This window comes from Cherax quadricarinatus, chromosome 68 (assembly GCF_038502225.1).
Source record: "Cherax quadricarinatus isolate ZL_2023a chromosome 68, ASM3850222v1, whole genome shotgun sequence".
Lineage (NCBI taxonomy): Eukaryota > Metazoa > Arthropoda > Malacostraca > Decapoda > Parastacidae > Cherax > Cherax quadricarinatus.
The window spans coordinates 9,739,002-9,765,201 of NC_091359.1; the positions used below are offsets into that span (position 1 = coordinate 9,739,002).

Below are 26,200 nucleotides of genomic sequence, written 5' to 3' on the forward strand. Positions count from 1 at the left end.
CGCGACCCCTGAGTGAGATGCGCCAAGTATGGTTACAATTTATTCAGCGTTCATCACACACCCATTTGTGCACACACTCTAGACCTGCCAAACTTGCAGTCAGGTTATAGGAATTTGCATTAAGGGCCCCAAATATTCTGATTTGGTGTCCAGTTCTAATGCCAGCCAACTGGGTGAGTTTGTTCCCTTGATCCACGCCTGACTGGGAAAATATGCTCACTAAGGTTGATCAAGTACACTTAAAATACTGGTTTACCTTGATGTGTAAAGCCAACTGGAGTGGCTTTGTTCTCTCGCTCATTATCATTCGACTGATTTATTTCACTCTTGTACATATTGCAAATATAATTATGCAGGGGATATAAGGGAACTAAAACCTACACCTTTGGTGTTTGTGTTTGCTTTTATATACTTGAGGATTGTTCTCTGTCTGGATACTTGATTTGTGACAAGGTACGACAGGCCTTTCTTTGTATACCTATGTTCGTAATACCCTGCAATTTAGCACACACATACCATGCGATACCGAAGATAAGGGAAACAGTAAAGGAAATTATTCAACAGACAGGGCAATCTGGAAGAAAAGATGAAGATAAAGCCTATAATTTTTGTCAAATTTCTTTATATATACATGCTTGAGTAAACGTTTCCCTCATGATACTATGTACTCTAGTACTGGTCTTATGTATGCATTGTACAGTAATGTGAATGTCTATTTGTTCAGATTTATGAATATTTATCGTAATTACATTTACCAGCTTCGTAAATATCACTGATTTTATGAGTTGCGTGTCTTTAAGGTGGCACTTTTTTTTCTGGTCCTCCTACCTGGTGATCCCGTCATGTTCTGGCCTATACTACAGAGTTATTCCATCAGCCACGCTTGAGCCATTCTTATGGTGTGCTACAATCCTCTTATATAGGTAACATGTTGGTAAACAGTAACCATCCATGGAGAAACTACTAGCTTGTCATATGAGTGTGAAACAAAAGCCTATTAAATATTTTGCACTGGCAGGATTGCTGGTCATTTCTGCCCGGTATACATTTACATTTAACCTGCTGTCTTAATAACTATTAGTTTTGTAATATTTTTCTTTTTAATTTAGGAGGTCTGGTCTGGGATCATTTTATACCGTGTTCGGCTCGTTTTCCTACCTTCTAGTGCCTAGGCCTTTCGTGAATTCGTATGCTCTTGTGCTACCGTCCACAGGATAGTAATGGGGTGCACAATAAACTAGCCGCTTTGGCAGAAAAATCTAAACTCCTAACTTGTTCTATAATTTTCCACAATTTTTTGTTCTTTATTTTTGCTTTCACACATCGGTAATCAAACTATGGATTATCTCGGTACTTCTCTTCCCTCGCCTTAGGTACTGAGACTTTTTTTCCTTGTTTTCTCTGCATTTCTGGTAAGGCTATCATATCTTGTTTCCCTTTTTGTAGTTCATTGCTTCCTGTATTTCTAACAGGAACTCTTTTGCTTTCCCATTCGTCTATTCCATTCTCTTCTTCTCACATTCAGTAAGTCTACAGTGGTCTCTTCTTCCTAGATGTTCCTGGTATTCGACCCTCTCAATGGCATCTTCACTGGATGAATATTAAGTTTAATCTTGATGGGTCATCTCTATCCCTCATTCTTATTGGACTTAAACGTGTTGGACAAAGGGAGTACTCTGACACTGTGTCTTCTACTTTTGCTCTCCATATTTCTTTTCCCCACGACGGTTCTCTCTCCCCCATTGTATTTCTTCCATTTTCATTACTATTATTATTATTACTTATACTGAAGGGAAGCACTAAAACTGTGGGAGTTATACAGCGCCTGGAGAATGGGAGGGGAGTTGCTTTTACGTTTCATCCAAGGAAGAGGAGAGCAGATCCAATATCCTGGATCAAGAGTCCCTCACCGACTGCAAGGGGTCTCCTGCTTTAAATATCCTAGGATTAATTATAATCATGGGGAGCGCTAAACCCGTAGGATTATACAGCGCACGTGGGGAGGGGGGATGGAAGGTATACAGGCTCAATTCAGGGAACCGGAGCACAGATCCAATTCCCTAGATCAAGAACCCCTCAACAGCGTCAAGGAACCTCCCTTGAGGGGCCTAGGATTATAAGTTTTGTGTCCCCTCTATTAGCTGCTACACATAAATGATGTATGTAGTAGTTTATGTTTGACCTCGTACAACTGTTCGGGTCGCGTGTTACTCACTGGGGCTTGTTTAAATTTTTAATGTCGTTTCCAAAATGCAATTGCTTGCTATCTCCTAGATGAACATTGGCAGTAGGTGTAAGGACACTTACACGTATTGTCTGGTATATCCACCTTTTTCGCATCTCCACTGATTACTTTATACCTTATTTTGACTTTCTCTTATCACCTGGTAATTCACAGGAAATATGGCATCTGCTAAAATCCACGTAAATTTTGTTTCACATAATGATAATTGTTATGTCTGGGTTTATATCCTATTTTTATTATAAATTACACACTTCACTGAAGATTTCACTAATACTTATATAAAGAGCTTTGAAGCACGTTTACTAGTATCTGTTTTGGGAATATCGGGAGAATGTAAGTTGGTTTACGAAACGGAGGTTGGAGGTGATGGTTGTGAGATTTGTCGTGTGGGATGGGTATGTAAAGGTGGGGAAGGTTGTGCTGGATGGTGACCAGATGGGTGAGGTAAGAGTGGGCAAGGAGTGTATACACTTTATTTCGTTCATTTTACAGGTTAAAATGTGTTATCCTACTTCAACTCATATCAAACACCGGGATGCCACTCCTAATAGTCGACTAAGACCTTCGCACCTATCTACTGGAACAGGGAAACACACCCAACTTCTCTCCTTGCCTCAGGATTGTATTTTGGCCATTCGGTTGTGAGTTGAAGGCGCTACCACTGAGATAGAACCCACATGTGTGTGCATGTGTGACCAGTCACGGTGTTGTAATCCCAATTTAGAACAGTTACAGATACTGGTTTTAACCTCAAGAACGTGTCTCTAGGACACGTGAATTGAACACTCTGGATATTTGCTTTACCTTACGCTCAGTCAAGCTAATTTTGATTTCTTGGTGTTTATGGCAGGGAATAAATATATAAATTATTGCAATGAGGGGTGAATGTTAACATCTACCACCACTTCCACATTCAACACCGCTATTACACATGAAACTTCTACAATATCTGTAGTCATAACCACACCTGCAACCACCGCCATACCTAGCATAACTAACACACCTGCAACCATCGACACACCTGCCACTACTGTTACTCCTGCCACTGTCTCCACTACTGCATCTATCAGCACCACCACCATCTAACAACACCATTACCTCTCTAAACCTAGGCTAACCTTGGCTAGGTTGGACAAGATTATGTGATATTACATTACGTTAAGTTATTATACTGTGCAAAATGTAAAATGTAAACACTAAATTAATGTGAAAAGTTTTATGAAAGCAAAGGAAAAAAATTTCACACTCATTTGGCAAGACGGTAGTACTTCCCTAAGTGGTTACTGTCTACCAGTCTACCTATTGTTATATTATTATTATTATTTTGAGAAAAAGAAAATGGCAGATATTTGATCCAGCAAACAAATGGAAACTGGTGTTCAAATCATTTCTTTATAAAAAAAAAAAGGCAGTGATGAATCAAAGTTTAATGACTCAATTCCAAACCTTAATCCGAAGAAAAAATTAAATTTTCACACTACAAACGGCGCCCAAGTCAACAACAAGCATCTCATTAACAGACTCGACAATAGAGGGTTAAGTGCTTGTTGAGAACAATAAAAAGTCAAACTCCTGAAGTTCAAATCGATCGAGGTCACTCAGAGTCAGGTCAATGGAGGGTGGATATATCTTAAAGACGTAGTAATGATTAGCCTATATATTTTTCTGCATTTATTACTATTATTATTGGGAAGGGCTGCTAAACCCTTAGAGATCAATAAGCCTGGGAAATGGGAGGCAATCTGGATCGATTCAAGAATAGGGAGGATAGTTCCAATACTCTAGATCAAGAACTTAAAAGCCCCCACACAGGCGTCAAGACACCATTCTCTGAAGGGCATACCAGTATACAAGGAGACATGAACAAGGTCAATGCAAAGGGAAAGACGAGAATATCAGGTTACCAATATAGGAGACAACCATGGTCCACCATGATTCACACCACAGAGTAGGTGACACCTGAAGCCATGGTCATACCAGTGTAAGAGACATGTGAAGCTATGGTCCATATCAACGTAAGAGACAAGTGAAGCCATGGTCCACACCAGTGTAAGAGACAAATGAAGCCATGGACCAATATGGTCCCAACCACAGCCTCACCACCACACACCGGAATCTTCGTCTCTGTACATTCCTGCAGGTTAACATTACTGGGTTCACAAAATATACCTCCTGCTGCGTTAGCAGGAGGAGGAGGAGGAGGAGGAGGAGGAGGAGGAGGAGGAGGAGGAGGACGAGGACGAGGACGAGGAAGAGGAAGAGGAAGAGAAAGAGAAAGAGAAAGAGAAAGAGAAAGAGAAAGAGAAAGAGAAAGAGAAAGAGAAAGAGAAAGAGAAAGAGAAAGAGAAAGAGAAAGAGAAAGAGAAAGAAAGAGGAAGAGGAAGAGGAAGAGGAAGAGGAAGAGGAAGAGGAGGAGGAGGAGGAGGAGGAGGAGGAGGAGGAGGAGGAGGAGAAATTAGTAGTATTAATTTCAGCGTAGGATTCTGTGAAGTTATGACGGAACTGGAGAGTTGGAGCTGACTGAGGGATCATCTTTCCTGCCTGGTAACCTAGTAGAAAACTGTTTATTGTGTTGCTTGATACCCTTCTCCGCGCTCACAATCTTAATATATATAATTCCTTACTACACTGCCATGCCGTTAGTGATTCCTTAACATACTCTAACACAAGTGATGGTGACATCACCTGATATGATCATACAATGAATTTAACTACTCCCTGTCCACCCACTATTACTATTACTACTACTAGTAGTAGCAGTACTATTACTACTATCATGATTGCCCAGTTTTCAGAAAACGTCCCATATTCCCTTTATATACCCTCTGTGTTCATATGTTTGCACTGGCTTGATGAAGCTCCTAGTGAGGATAACATAGCCACAGTAAATATCTGACTAGTTGCAGAAGTCAACATTCACCTAGTACAGTGTCAAGAATCTTACCAATAATTATCTGAATGTAACCTGTTTACCTCCAGTGAAGGATACATTAATCTCTAACATGGGCATATGAGAAGAAAACTCAGTGTACGTGTACTGAGATGTGTACCTCCTACAAGTGTACAAACACTCTTGCTACCAGAGCGTGACATCAAGAGTGATATACTCATGAAAATATACAATAAGAGTTCATCATTGGTTGGTTAATTAACGGTGTTTAAAGGCTATCGAATACACCAGTGTCATTAAGGTTGCACCTAACCTTTTCACCACCAGACAAGAATACATTAATCCCTAAAACAGGGAATAAAGTAAACTATCAGCATATATGCGCTGAGAGAAATATACCTATGAACCTTGGGACAAGGTACGCGGTGCTCTACTCACCGTACCACACTGGTCCAATACATTGGGGCCCAGCTAATGCTAAACGTTTTTGGTCCAAGGCAACCAGCCTTCAGGCAGCGCACCTTGTCCCAAGGTTCGTAGGTTCGAGTCATCTTCAACCTGAGATTAGAATATGTGAATATTTCGCCTGTTCTGCGAATTCTAAACACTGTAAAAATCTCTCGTTGGTCGATGCATGCAGGGGATGAGATGAAAAGCTTAAAAGCACCTGCTTGAAGGCTGGCTACCTTGGACCAAAAACGTCTAGCACTAGCTGGGCGCCAAGGTACTGGACCTGTGTGGTACGGTGAGCAGAGCACTGCGTACCTTGTCCCAAGAAGACTATAAGTGCTCGCTCACTATATCTCTCTTTCTCTCTCTCTCAGAGATTTCAACGCATCAGAAGAAGCATTCTCCATAACATTAAACCTATGACTATGACTGTCATCAGAGACAGGCAAATGTATAGACTAGAGAGTCCTCCGTACTGAAACGGATGAAAGAGGAAAAATAAAAGAAGAAAAATATGCAAAGACAACTCTAATAACGACAGCAATAGTGAGAGACTAACAAAAAATGACAGCAAAAAATACAAAGACGATATAATCACAACGCCGACTAAACAGAAGAGGAAAGCGAAACAGAAATAATAATAATAATAATAATAATAATAATACGAGAGATGATGATGATGAAGAAGGAAAGCGGAAGAGGGTCAAGTCAGGAAACAGTAGGAGAGAAAAAGAGGCAAAATGATAATATTACAGCGGCTTTGACGAGATTTGAACTAGTTTTACAGCTGGTGGGAGATTCATCTGTAAAAATTTGCACATGTGGTGACAGTGGGGCCCAGGTTAACTTCCCTGAAGCGTATAGAAATATACCTAGTAGCATGAATCTTACTAGAGCTGGCCGAGTGGCATACGCACTGGCCTGGAGTTTTAGGACTCACTTGCCATGGGTTCAAACCCCACCCGTTCCGTGGTTAGTTTGTAATTGTGTTATAACGATTTCGTGTCACGTCCTTAATGTTTGTGCATGAGGACTGGTGCGTCTCCTGACGTGAGAACACTGTAAACACAAATCCCAGGAAACGTCTTTGAAAGAGTACACCAAATAACTCCGTACCTGAAGAAGTGAACTTCACAAATGTGACTCGATAATGGACTAGGAAGGGCCGAAAAGTCGTCTAAGTTAACTCTCGTAAGTTTAGACGATATTTCCCACGCCCCCCTTACAGCCAGGCTGACTACAAAAACAGCACGTCCATCTCAAGATTAGCAGATAGGGAAAAGAGCCTCCAGCACTCCTAGAGCAGAATGACCCACACAGGTTTAGCGCCTCAAGCCACGGAACGGGCTTGAACCTATTTCAAGTGAGTCCTAAAACTCCAGGGCAGTGCGTAAACCCCTCATCCCGTGGTTTGTTTACAATCCTGTTATTACGATTTCGTGAGTCACATTACCGCCTCACAAACTGTACAAAGAATAATTTCTTCTCGTAAGTGCGAACTGTTCCTATCACGTTACTGTGGTTTGTGTTTTTCATGTCATTCCAGACCATGGAATTGAATTCCTCTCCAGGCTGAGGGACTGGCCATCTCAAATACTTTTTCTCCAAGGCTGATAGACTGATTACATCATCTTCATTTCACTACTATATTTGCTGCCTCCGTATTTGACTGAAGAAGCCTACTTGTAGGCGAAACATTTCAACAATAAAGATACCTCACTGTTGTACATATGTTATAATCATCAACTTATCGGTACTGTATACCATTTCAATACACTAAGAGTTACATCAATCCCTCTTGTACGAATTAAAGTATCCTTGACTGGTGGTGTATAGGTAATGAGCAGCCTTGATGACTCTCGTGTAGTAGAAAGGCTTTAAATCTCACATACAGACAGTGATCTTGTAGGTTAAAACACCATACGAAATTTCCAAAGAAACCAATAAAATAATTATTCAAGACAATGAAAAATTCAACAAGGGTAAGGGACTGAACACCTTCTAAATATTAAGGCTAAGGTCATTTCTTCAACTGAAGAAACCTGTTGTTGAGACGAAACATTTTGGCAATAAAGATACCATAGTGTTGAACATGTCTTATTCATCAAGAAAAAGAAGAGACATAACAACAAATGATATTTTATAAGGTAATTATATTTATATTCACTGTGTATTTATCTATAATTGTTGTAAGGTATTTTTTATGGTGGTGGTGGTGGGAAGTGCGCGTCCTGGGAACTGATGCAGTGAATTATGATAATAACTAATTGTAAAAGCTATTGTTTTGGTGGGTGCTACGTAAGATGGATTTTTTTTTTTTTTTGGTTGTCCGTGATGCAGGGGCAAAGATAGACTCTCTCTCTCTCTTTCTCTCTCTGTGAGCGCGCGTGCGCACGGAGAGCGTGAGAGATTCTTTAAGGGTCATTTTGATATCGGGAGGATGTAAAGAAGTGAACTGCTTACTACCAGCAGCACATAGAATAACTACTGATCATGTGGGCGAGGGGGCAAGAGATCCTCCCGTGGCTATGAAGAAGACAGGATATAAACCCTGAGCACGCCATCTCCATGAAGAAGCCTTCTGGCCGTTTAGCAATTAGGTTCTAGAGCGCAGTCCCGGGGCAAACCTTTCTCATCACATAAACGAAACCATAGGGAGGGAGGGATGTGCCAACGGAGGGAAGGAAGGATGGGGCTAAGGATGATGGGAAAAATTCTAAAAAGAAGATAGAAGAGGATAAGAGGGAAAGAGCTAACAATGGAGGGAAGAAGATTTTCCTTTTTACATGTAGTAATTTATACAAGAGAAGGGGTTACTAACCCCTTGCTCTTGACATTTTAGTCGCCTCTTACGACATGCATGACTTACGTAGGAAGGATTCTTTTCCATGTCCCCATGGAAAGGAAAGGAAATAAAGAAGAATAAGAACTATTAGTAACATAGAAGAAAACTCTGATATGTATACATATACGTGTCCGTGCATGTGTAGTGATTCCTAAGTGTAAATAGAACAGACAAGACATACCTGTTATCTTGCATGTTTATGAGACAGAAAAAAGACATACAGAAATCAGTTATAATGAACAGTAGAATTTATAAATGGTACTAGAAAAGAGTTAAAGCATTTTTTAACACAACGAGGAGCACCAAATGCCATAATTTTATATCATTAACAAAGATTTGCAGCAAGAACACAAAAACAAACATATTCACAGAGAGTGGTAGTAGACAACTGTAAGAGAATCCATGGAGGAGCTGATGTGTACTACAATTACTGGAACCTTAAACACACACACACACACAAAGGAAGTGGAACAGTCTGGAGAGTAATGTAGGTGATGCATGAGCCATACATAGCTTTAAGAAGAGGTACGATAAAGCTTATGGAGCAGAGTGGACCTAGTAGCGACCAGAAGAGGCGGGGCCAGGAACTATGAATCGACCCCTGGAACCACAAATGAGTACACACACACACACAGTGATTTATGACATCATTATACTAACCATGTCACCATTCAAATGGAGTATTTTCATACAAATGAACGACTTACGAATTTTGTTTGAATTAAATACTTCTCGTTCCAATTAAAGAAATACATAAAGGGGAGTCTCTGGCAACTCAAGATCATTAACAGTAAAAAAAAGTGATAAATTTTCATCAGAGTTCAACAGTCCCCCGCGAGCTGTTTCATAATTATTCAAACACAATAATAAACCGGTTTTCCCATGTTAAATGGAGCATTATGTAACCTGCTAAAAGAGAGAGAGAGAGAGAGAGAGAGAGAGAGAGAGAGAGAGAGAGAGAGAGAGAGAGAGAGAGAGAGAGAGAGAATAAGATAAATGCTTACAATCACACTACTTCTCCAAGCACTTGCTAGAAACGGATCTGTTTGTGACCTGATAAAGCTCATTGTGTGGGCGAAACGTAATCACTGACTAAAAGCATTTATAACCACATTACAACTCCAAGTACAACTCAGCGATTACATGTATGAAAGCACATATAATCGCATATATAACCACGATGTTGATAAGGCAAGTAGAGACAAGCGGCGTAGATGGAATCTAAAAAGGCAAATAAGTCGAGGGATGTCAGAAAATACTTTTTCATTGTGAGAGAAAGTAGACAATAAAGCGATCTGGATAAGAAAGTGTTGGAAGCAGAGTCCATACTAAGTTTCAAGAGTAGGTAGGACAGGGTTCATAAAACTAGGGTGATGGACTGATTACTTCATCTTCCCAACTCTGCTGCTTCCTCTGTATTCGACTGAAGATACCTACTGCTTAGGCGAAACGTTTCGGAATAAAGATACCTAACTGTTGCACATGTATCTTACTTAGCATCATATGATTGCTTATTAGTCGAAAGGTGGGGCACATACATATCCAAACAATTATATGCATACACACATACGCATATGCGGGACCACGAACTGTGGTTCGACCCCTGCAAACATAACTAGGTGAGTACACACCACACTTAGTTCAAGGTAGTAATGATATCAGTGATGTAGAGGCCTGACCTACTTCACATCTTCAATGACAGTGAATAAGTGCTAGTTTATATACCTCAGCTCTCACACAAGGTTATCTGGGTATATGCATCACTGCTCCTAGGCTTACACGAGGGTAATTTCACAAGATGGTATATGAGTATACACACCACCTGTCTTAGTGTATGGGGGTATTCACAGATATACACCACTTCTAGTATTACAGGGATGTATTTGGATTATACAAAACTGCTCCTAATTTCACAAGGGTTTATGTTAGTAATGAGACGATACTAATTTTTTGCGGCTATTGATACAAATACTCAATTTTAGGCCGATACCGATACAAACAAAATTAACCAACTCTCACGGGGTTGTCTCTGGGCTGCGGGAGTAGGAAGACTCTCGAAACCGGTCACAGGGATATACAAGCATATTCAGGATATCCATAAGCCTGACATGTCCTTCATCAAAAAATTACTTGACATGTGACCTGACCAAATCCTCACTACACTCCCACACTCGGTGGGACGGGTTGCGCGTGAGGTCGTGAGGTAAAATCTCAGTACTATAAGTCTTCTGTTTCTCCTATTATTTATCTTTGATAATGTGGGAAATCACGAAAGCGCTTGTGATATCACGTGTTTGCTGTGAACTTATTGCAGCAAGATATCCATAAAGAGAGTACTAAGATAATGTGTGCACGAGAACGAATCTTGACTGTTCCTCGTGGTGTTTCGTCTGAAGTGTTTAATCCCTCATATGATTAAATCGAATTTTCAGTGGTGGTAGAATTTTCTACCTCCTCTCGTATTCTATTCCATATCTGTACCACTCGGACAATAACTTTTTAGTATCTTTTGGGTTGCCCATGGAAGTATTATTACGGTCCTGTTGTGTAAGTGTGAAACGGAAGCCTGTTAAACTTTCTGCATTCATGACAAGATTGCTGGTCCTTTTCTGCCCCATTAACATGTAAATGACATAAATTTTTCAAACTTCTAATTAATTTTAATACAGAATTATCTTCGCTTTCTTGAGTGTTTCTCTATAGTTCTTACTACCGTAATATTTACTCTCCTTTAAATAACACCACTTTTTTATAAGAATTCATTTGCGGTCCTTCTCTTTTCGCTGTTCATGGCACTAAAAAATCTTTATTAATCGTCTCCGTGGTTATAATCCACTCTTTCCATGTTATTTAGTGAGAGTAGTTGTGTGTGTGTGTGTGTGTGTGTGTGTGTGTGTGTTTGTGTCTTGACCAGCAAAACAACACATTAGCACAAGACACGGTGACACCAATCAGCGCCAATCAGATAATCAAACCTGTTCTGCTTAAACCGGTCAGCGTTAGCGTACAATCGATACCACTCGCCGATACTGATATGCATTATTCAGCAAATGTTAAAATATTATTTTACTCTGAACAGTATAAAAATATCATTCACTCAAAGCGATTAGTGAAAATACAGAATAACTGATCAAAATGAATGAGATGATCTCTTATATTAGTCACTCAACTAATTATTCAATTTGTCCTCTTCACTTATTGATGCTGATTAGTGTTGAGCATCGGTCGGATACTAAAATAAAACTCAAAGAAAAACCTAAGTATAATTAAACAATTCCTTCAGTAAATCAGCTTTAAGAAATACAACTGCATGTATTCAAACTACCATGTTAAAGCTACCGTAAATATTTACACGAGAACGTCACTGTGTCACAACAAAGATCTACAGACAAAAGTATTTTCTTAGCATTTTATTTTTGTTAATATTACTCATACCATATTTAGTTTAAATGTATTTTGGGGGGAAATATATTTTATGATTATATTCACAATACTTTTAATGCAATTTTTATATTTGCAATCGTGACATAAGTAATTGTGTGTTGGGATAAATACAACAATATAACATGAATACTTAACATGATTCCTCCGTAACATTAACAACACTTACGTATAATAATTTTATTCAAAGAGTAAAATAAAAAAAATATTTAATAAATCATTTAAAATAACCTGGGAAGTTCCTCTAATTATCACATATATAGGAATGTAAACATATGGTCAAGCGTCCTACTGAGAGTAGTAACGGGGTGTCCCATAGAGTACTAACAGGAATGTCCCACTAAAAGTATTGACAGGAGCGTTGCAGAGAGTTGTCAGGAACGTCCCACTGAGTTGACAGGAACGTCCCACTGAGAGTCCTGACAGAAACGTCCCACTGAGAGTTCTGACAGGAACGTCCCACTGAGAGTTCTGACATGAACGTCCCAGAGAGTTCTGACAAGAACGTCCCACTGAGAGTTCTGACAGGAACGTCCCACTGAGTTCTGACACGAACGTCCCACTGAGAGTTCTGACACGAACGTCCCACAGAGTTCTGACACGAACGTCCCACTGAGAGTTGACACGAACGTCCCACTGAGAGTTCTGACACGAACGTCCCACTGAGAGTTCTGACACGAACGTCCCACTGAGAGTTCTGACGGAGGGGGGGTCCAACATGACACTCACTCGACTTGTGTGCGCGGCTAGCCTGAGATTATTTAGCTTTTCGTACCTAATTAGGTAGCATTAGGCTTGCAACTACCCACGTTTATGCTAATGAAGCTAATTAAACTATTAATAACCACTAAAAATGTATTTTTTTTTATAACAGGGTATACCTCACTGCTGTCAATTAAAAAAATCATGCTGCCGACACACAAATGGATTTATGGCAACGTGATCCTTTATTAAAAAAAAACCGGACGTCCCTATTGTTAACAAATGTTTCAACTGCGAGATCCAACATTTTAATTTTCTACCAAGAAATATGATACTTTAACAAACGTTTCGTTGCAACAGGCCATACTTGAAAATGTTCCTCTGCAATAACAGACATTTAAGAAACGTTTTAGTGAGCTATGAAACTTAAATGTTTCATAGTGTTAGGTGGCGATCTGTGGCCAAAAAAATGGCACTTTAACGTTCATTATGAGATGCGACACGTAAACGTTTCACTGATACAAAAAGTTACACTGTAGAAATTCATATTTAATCATTTTACTTCAGAATCTATCCCGTACACAAATGTTTCATTTCGAAATCTGAGACGTAAACAAACGTTTCACTACGACACATGCGGCCTTGCAGGAGCAACATAATGGTCCAGGTTCACAACATCCACGCGAAGCGAGCAAGATCCGAAACTTCTCAGATTACGAACTGGGAGCAAACGAGGGTGAACGCACCAGCCAAAGGGAGAAGAGAGCTACTACATCCTACCTCCACAACACCCGAGCGCAAACTGTTCGTCCCAGACAAGCCCGATCCACTCCTAACTCAAATCCTCATCCATTCCTTGCCTCCCATTCTGTTTTTCTAGCCATTTAGTCTTACTTGTGCTACTTAGTTTCCCCTTTAGTTTCTATACTCCATCGCCTCTTTTTTTTCTGTTTGCCCTAATAACCTTTTTTTTTATCCTATTTTTAGTTACAGTTGTTCTATAACGTATCTCTTTTATATTTATCCAATTTTCTTATGATACACTTCTTCCTCTTTTTACTCAACTTCCACATCCTCTTTTACATATTCTTCTGTTCTTTCTCTGTACTTCTTGAACTATATATTCGTTTCTCCGCCTCTTACCCCTCTCCTTTCATCTTCATTTTTTTTTCAAGATCTTTCATTTCTTTTTCCTCTTCCTTCAACTTCTTAGCTTCTTCATTCCTTTCCTCTTCTAGTCCTCCTTACCTTCCTAATCTCTCCTCCTTTTCCATCATCTCATATTTCTTTCCAGTTTCCTCCTCTCCCCTGCTTCTTTCTCTTTCAACAGTATCCCCGGCTGGTTTCTGAGTCTGAATGAGCAAATAAATACACACTCCAATTTATGTCATGTTCAATGGCAAATTTTCGAATTATCTAGTGAGGTAGAATTATTCCCGGCCGAGTTTTTGTATGCATTCCGAACACACACACACACACACACACACACACACACACACACACACACACACACAAGGTGGACAAGGTGGACAAAGACAGGATGTTCCAGGGAGGGGACACAGAAACAAGAGGCCACAATTGGAAGTTGAAGACACAAATGAGTCAGAGAGATAGTAGGAAGTATTTCTTCAGTCATAGAGTTGTAAGGCAGTGGAATAGCCTAGAAAATGACGTAGTGGAGGCAGGAACCATACACAGTTTTAAGACGAGGTTTGATAAAGCTCATGGAGCGGGGAGAGAGAGGGCCCAGTAGCAACCGGCGAAGAGGCGGGGCCAGGAGCTAAGACTCGACCCCTGCAACCACAAATAGGTGAGTACAAATAGGTGAGTACACACACACACAAGCTTATTTTTTTAAAAGATGAATGGTTGTGTATGGAAGTCAATATCTCTATTACTTTTGCTACTATATACTAATTTTTTGGTGAGATAAATTTCCCTTCGTAAGTTGTGAGCTGTTATCATATTTTTGTGGTGCATACCTGCTCCTTCGTAATTATTATAAATGTACTTGATTGCTAGGAAGAAAATTATCATTATTGATATAATTATTATCATAAGGAGTCATGGAGAGCCTGGAAAATGCGAGGCAATCAGGTTCGCTTCATGGAAGGGAAAAGTAACTTAAATTCATTCTATCAAAGGCTCGTCACTGGCATCAGACATTCCTTGAAGACTGATGGTGCAGTGCTGCGCGCAAGTGATTTTTTTTTTATTTTCCACTTTTAGTTAGGTTGTTACTTATATATGGTCAAATTTATTATTTATTCGTGAATGTGTTGACATCAAACTGTACTCCAATGTATAGTGGTTACTGCTAAGTTAACATCACAAGCTTCCATATGCAAGGCCTGAATTTGGGTCCTCTGTTTCTCTATATAATCCCTTTACCTGAACTTTCTTTTTTGCATTGTTTATGCAACAGATAGGAACATATGTAGACGAATAGAAGTGGTCAGATACATCTGAATTTTTCGTCTTAAGAGTACCGAAAGTGATTCTATATTGAGAATAAACATTTCTTACCATACTTGTCCAGAGTGTCGTATTCGTATTTCTTACATAACACTGCCTCAATTTACTTGTAACGTATGTAATTTGTATGTTTAATTACTGCGATTACTTCATAAAGTAGGAAGAGATTCTAGAGAAAATCTTAAGAGGTGCACTGTTTGGAGTCGCCTCATCTGAGCTACACAAAAGATCCAAGAAATATATTCAAGGCTAAGAGAATACCCGTATGTTTCATACAGTGACTGGCGAATGATAGGCAACAGATTCGATCCCATGAAAGGAAGGATAGCCTTAATTCATTAGATCAAGAGCCTTTCACTAGCACGAAGCACCTCTTTGAAGAACACGGTCTTAGAAGTATACCAATGTGTAAGCAACCAGTTGTAACTCAATTGTGCCATGATTACAACCTCGGGATAAGTTGATATATATTTTAGTAATGTCTGGGTGTACCTTACATACTTCTGGCAGCAACTAGTGATTATTGGCATTTAATCGAAGTAGAGTATTAGGCTTGTCCGGGCTTCATAAAGTTACCTCGCCTTACGATTGGCAAATTAGGTTTACTAATATATTTGTTCTTCTAGCCCAGTCTAAGTAACGACAGCTCAAATAAGTTTAGCATGATGACAGATAGCATGTATATACCTTATTTCTTAGCCATTTCTTACTTTTCATTGTTGTTACACGCACTTTATTACTGCTCATACCTTGCCTCTTATTACTTCTCGTCTCTATATCAAACTCACTCTATTGCAGACTTATGTGAAAGAGTAACCTCATGGGCTACATAAATGGATACATCCATTGTAACTGGCTGGCCCAGACGAACATGTTATACAGGGTGCGAAAGAACGCTGGTGTCTGGCTCTCTTCTTTCAACACGAATCGCCACTGTAATTAGATTCTCTGTAGACAGAGAATCGGGTACACACATCTCACCCACAATCGCCTACTTGCAGGTGCTCCTGCACCTAACTCGGGAATGCTGCTAACTGTGGAGTATAACAGTGTGATCATAGCTCTTGCTCTTTAGGTCATTGCCTAGCGTTCAACTTGCAGCCGAAAGGATCCTGGTTCGGACTACCGGGCCAATTGATACGCACGGGCAAGTCTCCTAGACCTATTGCCCATGGTCACCTGGCAGTAAACAGGTACCTGGGTGTTAACTGAATTGAGTCTCATCGTAGGTAAGGAACCTAATGGAAATGAACAATTCTATTTTTTTTTATAGTATCCCTTTTTAAATACTCCTAAGGGTGTCTTAATTAAACAAACTGAAATAAGTTAGATGAGGTTGGCAAGAACGACACACATCTTCTGAAGAATCAGAACATAACAACCCAGGACAATGACAGTGCTGTAAGGTATCACTCCGAAGATTGGCAAGACATAAACAACTCATGGACAGCAGCACAAAGCCTTCATTCGTTCCGCCATCAAAGATCAGTGAACTGCGTCACAAACACCTGCAAAAAACATTCTAATCACCACTTAGCTCCACGTAATCTACCATTACCCAATCACAATGAGTAACTGCTTCTAGGAACAAGGCTATTACATGAAGAAACAGATAAGAAAAACAATAATAATGTCTACAACGCCGCTCTTTTGAAACTCATGTATACATACATTCATATACACGTGTAAATACACACTGCACATACACACACAGTATCTGACTGGGACAGGAGTTAAATATCGAACACAAAACTCAGTAAGCACACAGGCCTTCGTAGTGAGAAGACATATGGTCACGGCTCTGAATTTAAGCATTTTGTTTTTAAGTTTTAGTGCGGTGACCCAGATGAATCACTTGTGAGGGAGTTGAGTGTTCTGGAAGTGATAGAGAGTATCGGAAAGTTCCTTGAATGTGATAATGCAGTGAAATAACGGTATTTGTGAATAATCAACATAAAATGAGGCGACCTACAGCAGTTCAAATGACTGAGAAAGTGCTGTTAGAAGAACAAACGTAGTGTCAGCCTTATCTCCCAGTTGCAGGTCCTGAGGGAGCATTTGTTACGAAGTCTGTAAATCATAATGTGATAGCGCAGTGATGAAAACGGTTATCTGTAATTTGCAATTTGATGTGAGCAAGCCAAGAAGGTGACCACTGAAGTCTACACATGCCACACCAGCTCATACCACACCAAGTCACATACAATATATCACACCAACTCACACATACCACTCCAATTAAAACATACCATTTCAACCCATACATATCAAACTAACCCATTCAAACCCACATTTCAGCCGATGGACACTATTCTTATCCTCACACACACCACTCTAGCCCACATTTACCACTAATTTACACCTAATACTCCAACTCACCCACACCAATTCAACTCGCTCATAAATCTCTACTCCTCACATATAACAATACTATCTCAACTTACAACCATCCTATGACAATTTTGATTTGCATTAGAAGTACGTTGAAAATTGAACAGGTGATTAAGTAGGGAGAAACTCATCCACAACTGGGAAGAATGAAACAGCAAAGAAGTAATGTCTACTAGAAGCATTTACTGTAGGGTTATTGAAATAACATTTATGAAGGGATTCAGGGAAACCGGCAGGCCGGACTTGAGTCCTGGAGATGGGAAGTACAGTGCCTGCACTCTGAAGGAGGGGTGTTAATGTTGCAGTTTAAAAACTGTAGTGTAAAGCACCCTTCTGGCAAGACAGTGATGGAGCGAATGATGGTGAAAGTTTTTCTTTTTCGGGCCACCCTGCCTTGGTGGGAATCGGCCAGTGTGATATAAAAAAAAATTATTGAAATAAATGGGGAAACAAATCAGGTCAAAGGGGAACGCATTTTTGAGCTTGGCCAAATATAAGAGATAAGGATAATCGAGGAAGAAAAATTGAGGAGAAATTCATCAAGTTTTAAGAAAGAGGCAGAGGAAAGAGAAGGAAAAGCGATGGAGGAAACAGAGATAGAGAGTGAGAGAGTTCTTTCCTTTAAGTGATCCTTGTGACAATGTTACTGGCCGTTGCTTATAATGGTGTCCCGTAGCTCGAGATCTAGCGCACTCAGCTCACACACTGAGGTCTGGGGTTTGAATCTCCTCCGGTACGGATGGAAAACATTAGGGACGTGTTTCCATGAGACACCTGCTGTCCCTGTTCACCCATCAGTGTAAAATGGGTACCTGGGTGTTGATAAATTAGACACGTGCAACTCTTGGGTATCTTTATTGAGGAAACGTTTCGCCACACAGTGGCTTCATCAGTCCATACAAAGGAGAATCGTGAAGAACAGGAGAATTCTTCGCTTGCCTAACCCTTGGGCACGACCTACTTCCACATTGAACAAATGTGACACCACCTACGTCTGCTGCACCTCTCCTGCCTACGGTATATAAGCTACTTCTCGGCACATATGCTGTATTCTATTCAAGACTAATGGACTTACCACATCGACTCAAGGCTGAGGGACTGATTACCTCATTCTTCTCCTGTTCTTCACGATTCTCCTTTGTATGGACTGATGAAGCCACTGTGTGGCGAAACGTTTCCTCAATAAAGATACCCAAGAGTTGCACATGTGTCTAATTTATCAACGTGTCGGTTCTCTGAACCATTCATCTACAATACCTGGGTGTTAGTGGACTGATGTGGGTCGCATCCTGGGACGAAAACTGACATAATTTGCCCGAAATGCTCTGCATAACAAATGGCTTTCTATATAGTAGTATGTCACTGATGTCAGCTAGGCCTGTATACTTTGTACATGTACTTGTAGTAAATAAAGATATTATATTATTATTAAAAACAACCGGTACTGCAGAACTGCATAAATTACATTAATGGGAAAGAGCTAATTCCGTAGGAATCAGATTTGAGTTGAGGAACAGGGTGCCTCTAATTTCTTGGATCAAGAGCCCTTCATCGGCATCAACGAATACCTCTTGAAAGGCCAATGAATAAATGAGTGATTGCAAGAGCCATTTGCCTGCGATCAAACCTCTCCACCTTGAGAAGAAAACATCGTTAAAATCTATCAACAATATACACTTGACGTCACCCAAGTCCACAATGATGGGCTGGACAATACAACTTTTTTATTTACTAAGATCTCTGACTCCTCATGACAAATAGCTCACGATTCCCCAGTTTTCCCTTTCGGTTATCTGTTGACGATAGACAAAATGACCAGCTGTCAACCATGCATTCACCTATTTGTTTCTGTAATAACGTTGGTAGAATTACCTCCTTAGACTAGTGGATGGTACCACTATGACCCCGCCTCCTCTTGCTTCGCCTCACCTGACTACAGTATATAAGCCGCCGCTACGGCCCTTTGCTGTACTTTCTACAAGATTGATGGACTGAACACACTGACTCCAGGATGAGGGACTGATTACCTCAAACTCCTCCTCTCCTTATACCTTCCTGCTGTGTATAACACTGATGAAGCCACTGTGTGGCGAAACGTTTCTTCAGTAAAGATTCCCATATGTTGCGTGTCTCAATTCTTCAACTTGTCGGTTTTCAAAACCATTCATCACACAGAATTACCGATAATATGTTACGTAAAAGAACACAAGTGCAGCTAATGTGACATTTTATTGCGGCAAAGTTTCGCTCTCCAGGAGCTTTGTCAAACCGTTACAAACAATACATGGACACATTATAGTATGCTTTGTACTTAACTCAAATACCTACATATAACCTCCGTGTCCATGTATTGTTTGTAACGGCTTGACAAATCTCCTGGAGAGAAACGTTGCCAGAGTAAAATGTCACATTAGTTGCACTTGTGTACTTTTACCTAACATGTTTGTTTCTACTGATTATCTACTGGAGAAAGTGTTTATGTAACTGCCAGAAATGATCAGGCATGTTAGTGGTGTTCTTTGTACTGAACAATATTTTATAACATTTATATCACACACTGTATATTATGCAAAGAAATAAAAAAATTAATTCATCTTCCAACTTAATTCTGACGCAAGTATTAACTACCAAGTTGTTGACTGCCAAAGTGTCACCCGCTCATCCACCAACTTATTAACCCCCTTGTGATTACCTTATCTTCACTAATCTGAGCACTGGTAGTACCAAATGCTGTCTGTTATCTGTCTCCTAATTGGCTATTTATCAAGACGATACCCGTCCATTTACCAATTTACTCCCCTAAATGTTCTTCCTAATGGCGAGCCGTCTGTCGATTCCAGTATCACCAATTTTGATGTCAGTTGTTGACTATCAGCCTGAAGCAAGTATGTCACTCATCCACCAATTGCCGCTCGCCTAGCCTTAACTAACCTGTCTGTCAGTGATCCGTCAATTCCCCGTTCACCAGCTGTTGTCTATCTTCATGGTGTTTTCCAAACATTCATACATTGTCTACCAGCTGTTTCGTGTTCGATGGCCATCACCATAATTCTATTAGATGTTCTGACTACACTAAAAAGATGTATATACACAATGATGTCATATCGTGTTGACTTTTTTATAGTTCAGTCTCTTATAAGATTACAATACTCTCTTATAAGATTACAATTACTCTCTCAAAAACATAAAAGTTGTAAACTTTTATGTTTTTGAGAGAGTAAAATATGAGGATTTTAAAATGATTTATTTCCATTAACCTGGAATAATGTTTTGAATGGAAAATAACCATTAGATAAAACTATATATTTTTTTTTACAACTGAAGCATGTCAGAAATCTGTTGTGATGAATGGTTTGAAAAACCGACAAGTTGAAGATTGAGACACTTATGCAGCATATGGGAATCTTTATTCAGGAAACGTTTCGCCACACAGTGGCTTCATCAGTCCAATACAAAGAGGAAGGCGTAAGGAGAGGAGGAGAATGAGGTAATCAGTCCCTCAACCTGGAGTCGATGTGTTCAGCCCATCAATCTTGTAGAATGTACAGCATAGGGCCGTAGACGTGGCTTATATACTGTAATGAAGTGACGTGAAGCAGGTGGAGGCGGGGTCATAGTGGTAAAATCCACTAGTCGAAGTAGGTCTTCGTCCAAAGGTTGAACAAGTGTTGAAAAATTCTTTGGAATAAGATCCCATGATGCTGCAGTGTCTGACAGTTGTGATGAATGGTTTGAAAAACCGACAAGTTGAAGATTGAGACACTTATGCAGCATATGGGAATCTTTATTCAGGAAACGTTTCGCCACACAGTGGCTTCATCAGTCCAATACAAAGAGGAAGGCGTAAGGAGAGGAGGAGAATGAGGTAATCAGTCCCTCAACCTGGAGTCGATGTGTTCAGTCCATCAATCTTGTAGAATGTACAGATCGACTCCAGGTTGAGGGACTGATTACCTCATTCTCCTCCTCTCCTTACGCCTTCCTCTTTGTATTGGACTGATGAAGCCACTGTGTGGCGAAACGTTTCCTGAATAAAGATTCCCATATGCTGCATAAGTGTCTCAATCAGAAATCTGTTGTTTTATATAAATTACACCTGACGATCTCCAAGTGTGGAATATACAAACACGTAGACGTCTAGATAACTGAATATGTAAACACGCTGGCAAGTAGACGTAGAGACAAGAGGGCAATCAGATGTCTGATTGTGTTGCCCAATCAATATATAGAAACACGAGGGTATGCGTAGAAGCAGGCATGTTTAAACCAGTGTAGAAACCTGGACACAGGCAAGACTTAAGAGACAAATCCAGAAACCAGCAATGGACAACGTCCACCATACAGAAAGAACACCCACAAGGCAGGACGAACACCACCCACCAGACAGGAAGAAACAAGAACAACATCCAGAAGACAGGAGGAAGAACAATGCCCATAAAACAGGATGAACACCCACCAGAAGGAAGAACAATATCCAGAAGACAGGATGAACAACACCCAGAAGACTGGATGAACACCCAGCAGATAGGGCGAAGACCCAGCAAATAGGACGAAGAAGACCCAGCAGATAGGACGAAGAAGACCCAGCAGATAGGACGAAGAAGATCCAGCAGACAGGACGAACAACACCCAAAGACAGAATGAATATAACCCAACAGACAGGATGAAAAAGACGTAGCAGAAATAATGAACAAGACTCAGCAAACATGATGCACAAAATCCAGCGGACAGCTGTCCCTGGAATGAACATAAATATCGCGCACAGCCACCACCAGAAGGTCAGAAGGGCGCAGACAAGTTACGTGTTAATGAGTTTCCCCCGAGAAAGAATGTCTGACCCTCTGAGGTAAGGAGTGAGAGGGGGAGGGAGGAAGGGAAAGGAAGGACAAGAGGTAGGGAAAGGAGGGGCGAGAGATAGGAAAAGGAGGGGGCGAGAGGTATGGGAGCACCTCCACTCTCTCACGCATTAAAAATGATTTACTACTGAAAGGGGGAAAAGGTGTTAGTGTTGGTTGTAGAGAGTCCACCTCAGGACATTAATGGCACCCCTCACTCTGACGGTTCCATCTACTCCTTCACTTTGTTGCGTCGTAAAACAGATTTATCCCTCTTTATTACCATTTTTAGTACCGTTATTACTATGTCATTATCCAATATGTCTATTTATTACTTTTTATAAGTGAAAGGTCTGGTTACAAACCTGGCTGGTAGTCCCGTCAAAATCAGCGGACCGATAGATGCAACATTTTTATTATGCCACAAGGTTTAAGTGGTTACTTTTTCTGTGTCAGTGGGTAGAAAGGTAGGCAGGAAGGCTTGGGGAAGCTTGCAGGAGCCAGGAGACTGCCTCGAGCCATGCGACGAAAAACAAACACCTTCTATTTTTTAAGAGTTTTTACACCTAGGAGGTATCCATTGACTGTTCCTTCCTTGCGCTCTTTCCTAATGGATGCAGCGACAAAGCTCATTCATCAGTAATCTTTATAGTCACTGCGTGTAGACAGAACATGTGAAGCTGCGACAACAAAGACTGAACCAGGTACTATGTGACCAGTCCCGGTCAAATGATACTCGGGTCATTAGTAAAGGCGACGAGAAAACAGCCAACACTAACCGTAACACCACATGTCACATTACATATACCTCAAATGTGACTCGTTATTCGCAAGTAAAGCGTTCGACTCACATAAATAACAAAAAAGATCCCAGGGTGAGAAGAAGGTTATGAACAAGGTACTTGACGCCTTGTGCCTCTCTAAATATGCACCTAGGAGCTAGTCGTAACTGTTGCTGGGCCCCAATGGAAATAAGCAACATGGTTAATCCTGGGTTAATAACCCCAAGTCTTTTTTTTTTTTTCTTCAGCCACGTTTTTACGTAACCCACACAGGACGAAAATAACTGTGTTGGAAAAGGATACTGGCGGCCAGGAGAAGAGGTACCCAAATGTGAATGGCCTTAGGGTATATGCAAAACCCAGGGATGAATGGCCTTAGGGTGGATGCAAGACCCAGGGATGAATGGCCTTAGGGTGGATGCAAGACCCAGGAATGAATGGCCTTAGGGTGGATGCAAAACCCAGGGATGAATGGCTTTAGGGTGGATGCAAGACCCAGGAATGAATGGCCTTAGGGTGGATGCAAGACCCAGGGATGAATGGTCTTAGGGTGGATGCAAGACCCAGGGATGACTGGCCTTAGGGTGGATGCAAGACCCAGGGATGAATGGCCTTAGGGTGGATGCAAGACCCAGGGATGAATGGCCTTAGGGTGGATGCAAGACCCAGGGATGAATGGCCTTAGGGTGGATGCAAGACCCAGGGATGAATGGCCTTAGGGTGGATGCAAAACCCAGGGATGAATGACCTTATGGTGGATGCAAGACCCAGGGATGAATGGCCTTAGGGTGGATGCAAGACCCAGGAATGAATGGCCTTAGGGTGGATGCAAAACCCAGGGATGAATGGCTTTAGGGTGGATGCAAGACCCAGGGATGAATGGCCTTAGGGTGGATGCAAGACCCAGGGATGAATGGTCTTAGGGTGGATGCAAGACCCAGGGATGACTGGCCTTAGGGTGGATGCAAGACCCAGGGATGAATGGCCTTAGGGTGGATGCAAAACCCAGGGATGAATGGCTTTAGGGTGGATGCAAGACCCAGGGATGAATGGCCTTAGGGTGGATGCAAGACCCAGGGATGAATGGCCTCAGGGTGGATGCAAAACCCAGGGATGAAAGACCTTAGGGTGGATGCAAGACCCAGGGATGAATGGCCTTAGGGTGGATGCAAGACCCAGGGATGAATGGCCTCAGGGTGGATGCAAAACCCAGGGATGAATGACCTTAGGGTGGATGCAAGACCCAGGGATGAATGGCCTTAGGGTGGATACAAGACCCAGTGATGAATGGCCCTAGAATAGAATACTTTCATTTTTCGTGATTTAGCATATCTTGAACAGGATGAGGTATTTAGAATCGGTGTTGAAGTTCAACAGCAAAATAAAAAATCATAAGAGTCTGTAATGAAGGTGGAGCTTTCAGAGAGAGGAAAAAAAAACAGTTTGCGTGGCATTGCACTGAAAATGTTGAAGACAATATCAGTCAGCTCTCAAATAAACGGGTTAATCAATTAAAAGGTACTGAACTTCGAGAGAGAACTGGCAACACACTCAGAAAATAATTTTCAAGTCCTATGATGTGGCCCAACCATAACGAGGCATCAACCAGCCGGTCATTTGTGACAATGCAAGCAAATCCAAATTACGTGATGTAGAACTGAGGCGAGTTCGTTTATTGCGATTAAGAATCAAGTGTTATGTAGCAAGAATATATCTCCGTGGTGGTACTCTGTTCTGAACAAAAGAGAGAAAAAAATCTTTACTGAGGACGCTGGAAGCTAACGACAGAGCAATCCTCAGGTAATTTTTTTTTTTTATATTTTATTTAAAAAACACAATACACATATACATATATGCTATTCATACGTCACATAACCAAAGACATGTTAACCATTAAATACTATAAAACAAATCAAATCCACGTACTTAAATAACACTATAGCTGAAGCCATATTACCACCAGCTACACATCCAACAACATGTCCTACAAAACTCCTCCTCTTACAATAATTAATAAAGCCAGTGCAGACAAAAATTATTTACATGCACCGTTCTAAGAAATACCTTAAGGATCCTAACAATTAGGGTTATACCCTCACCTCATTAAACCCTCATGAGTAATTACCAGAAGTTGGTAATGCAAAAACAAAACAAATCACAAAAATATAAAAGTACATAGGCAAACAAATATGGACATTACATTGCTATACACACCTGTATAAGCGGAAGGATATACACCCACAATTTTTAATATCAATAATAATAAAGCATCACCCATGAACTTCAAACTGTCATTACATTGCATAACATGGAGTTTACTCGTAAAATATAAGAGAATACATTACATGCTGGCTCCATTTAGAAAATAGCTTATATAAGTATTAAATATAATCCCAGACTAGAATTATCATATTGAAACATTCCTCTACAACTAACTAAATCCTGGCTTAAGATCAAACTTGCATAAAATCCTATCCCTATCTGACACACAAATTAAACATCCTTGACATTGTAAATTCACTACATGAATGTGTGAAAAGTATTACAAACTTCTTCTATATAGGAGTACAATTTGAAAGGAAAGTACTTTTTTATCATGAAAGTGTTTAAAACTACAAATAAACAAGCATCATCCTATACTAACGTACTCTTGACGTACAGTGTTTCCTTGCTTTATTTTAATTTTTTAACACATCTCATATCAATAAAGAGGCAGTACTGACAGTACCATTTTTGTACATGTTTAGTACTGCCTGACATAAAACACCATAACAGCTGCGTAAGCCACCTATCCTTGACAATGAGTGCAATAATATCCCCAAACCAAAAAATGTAATTGTATGACGTTCCAGGTGTTATTGAATGAAACCATGGTACTGAACGCAAATCCAAATAAACCTCAGGAACATAACCAGTTCACGAATGTACGCACTCACTAGCTCACTCTCTCATCACCTTCCACACTACTAGCACAACCTTACACCGCCCCCCTCACATTAAAGGAGACCCGTCCCTTGCCCCCCCCCCCCTGTTCCCTGAGAAGTTGTGCTACAGTGAGATTACGATAACCTACCGAAAAACTTGATTCCCATCTTCCCCCATATATTAATCTATTCCTACACCTTGTCCTAAAGAACCTTGCTG

The 26,200-nt window shown here is 40.5% G+C and overlaps 1 protein-coding gene across 3 annotated transcripts in view; it reads right to left on the reverse strand.

Moving 5' to 3' along the window:
- The window catches only part of LOC128697766 (pleckstrin homology domain-containing family G member 5), a 1,323,529-nt gene that overhangs the window by 1,150,683 nt on the left and 146,646 nt on the right, over positions 1 to 26,200 (reverse strand). The window contains exon 1 of one of the 3 annotated variants that reach the window (XM_070099661.1): positions 13,320 to 13,357. The exons of the other annotated variants lie outside the window; for them this stretch is intronic. The gene's annotated coding sequence lies outside the window, so the exon portion shown is untranslated. Of the gene's footprint in view, positions 1 to 13,319; positions 13,358 to 26,200 lie in introns of those variants that run through there. 3 annotated transcript variants of the gene reach the window in all.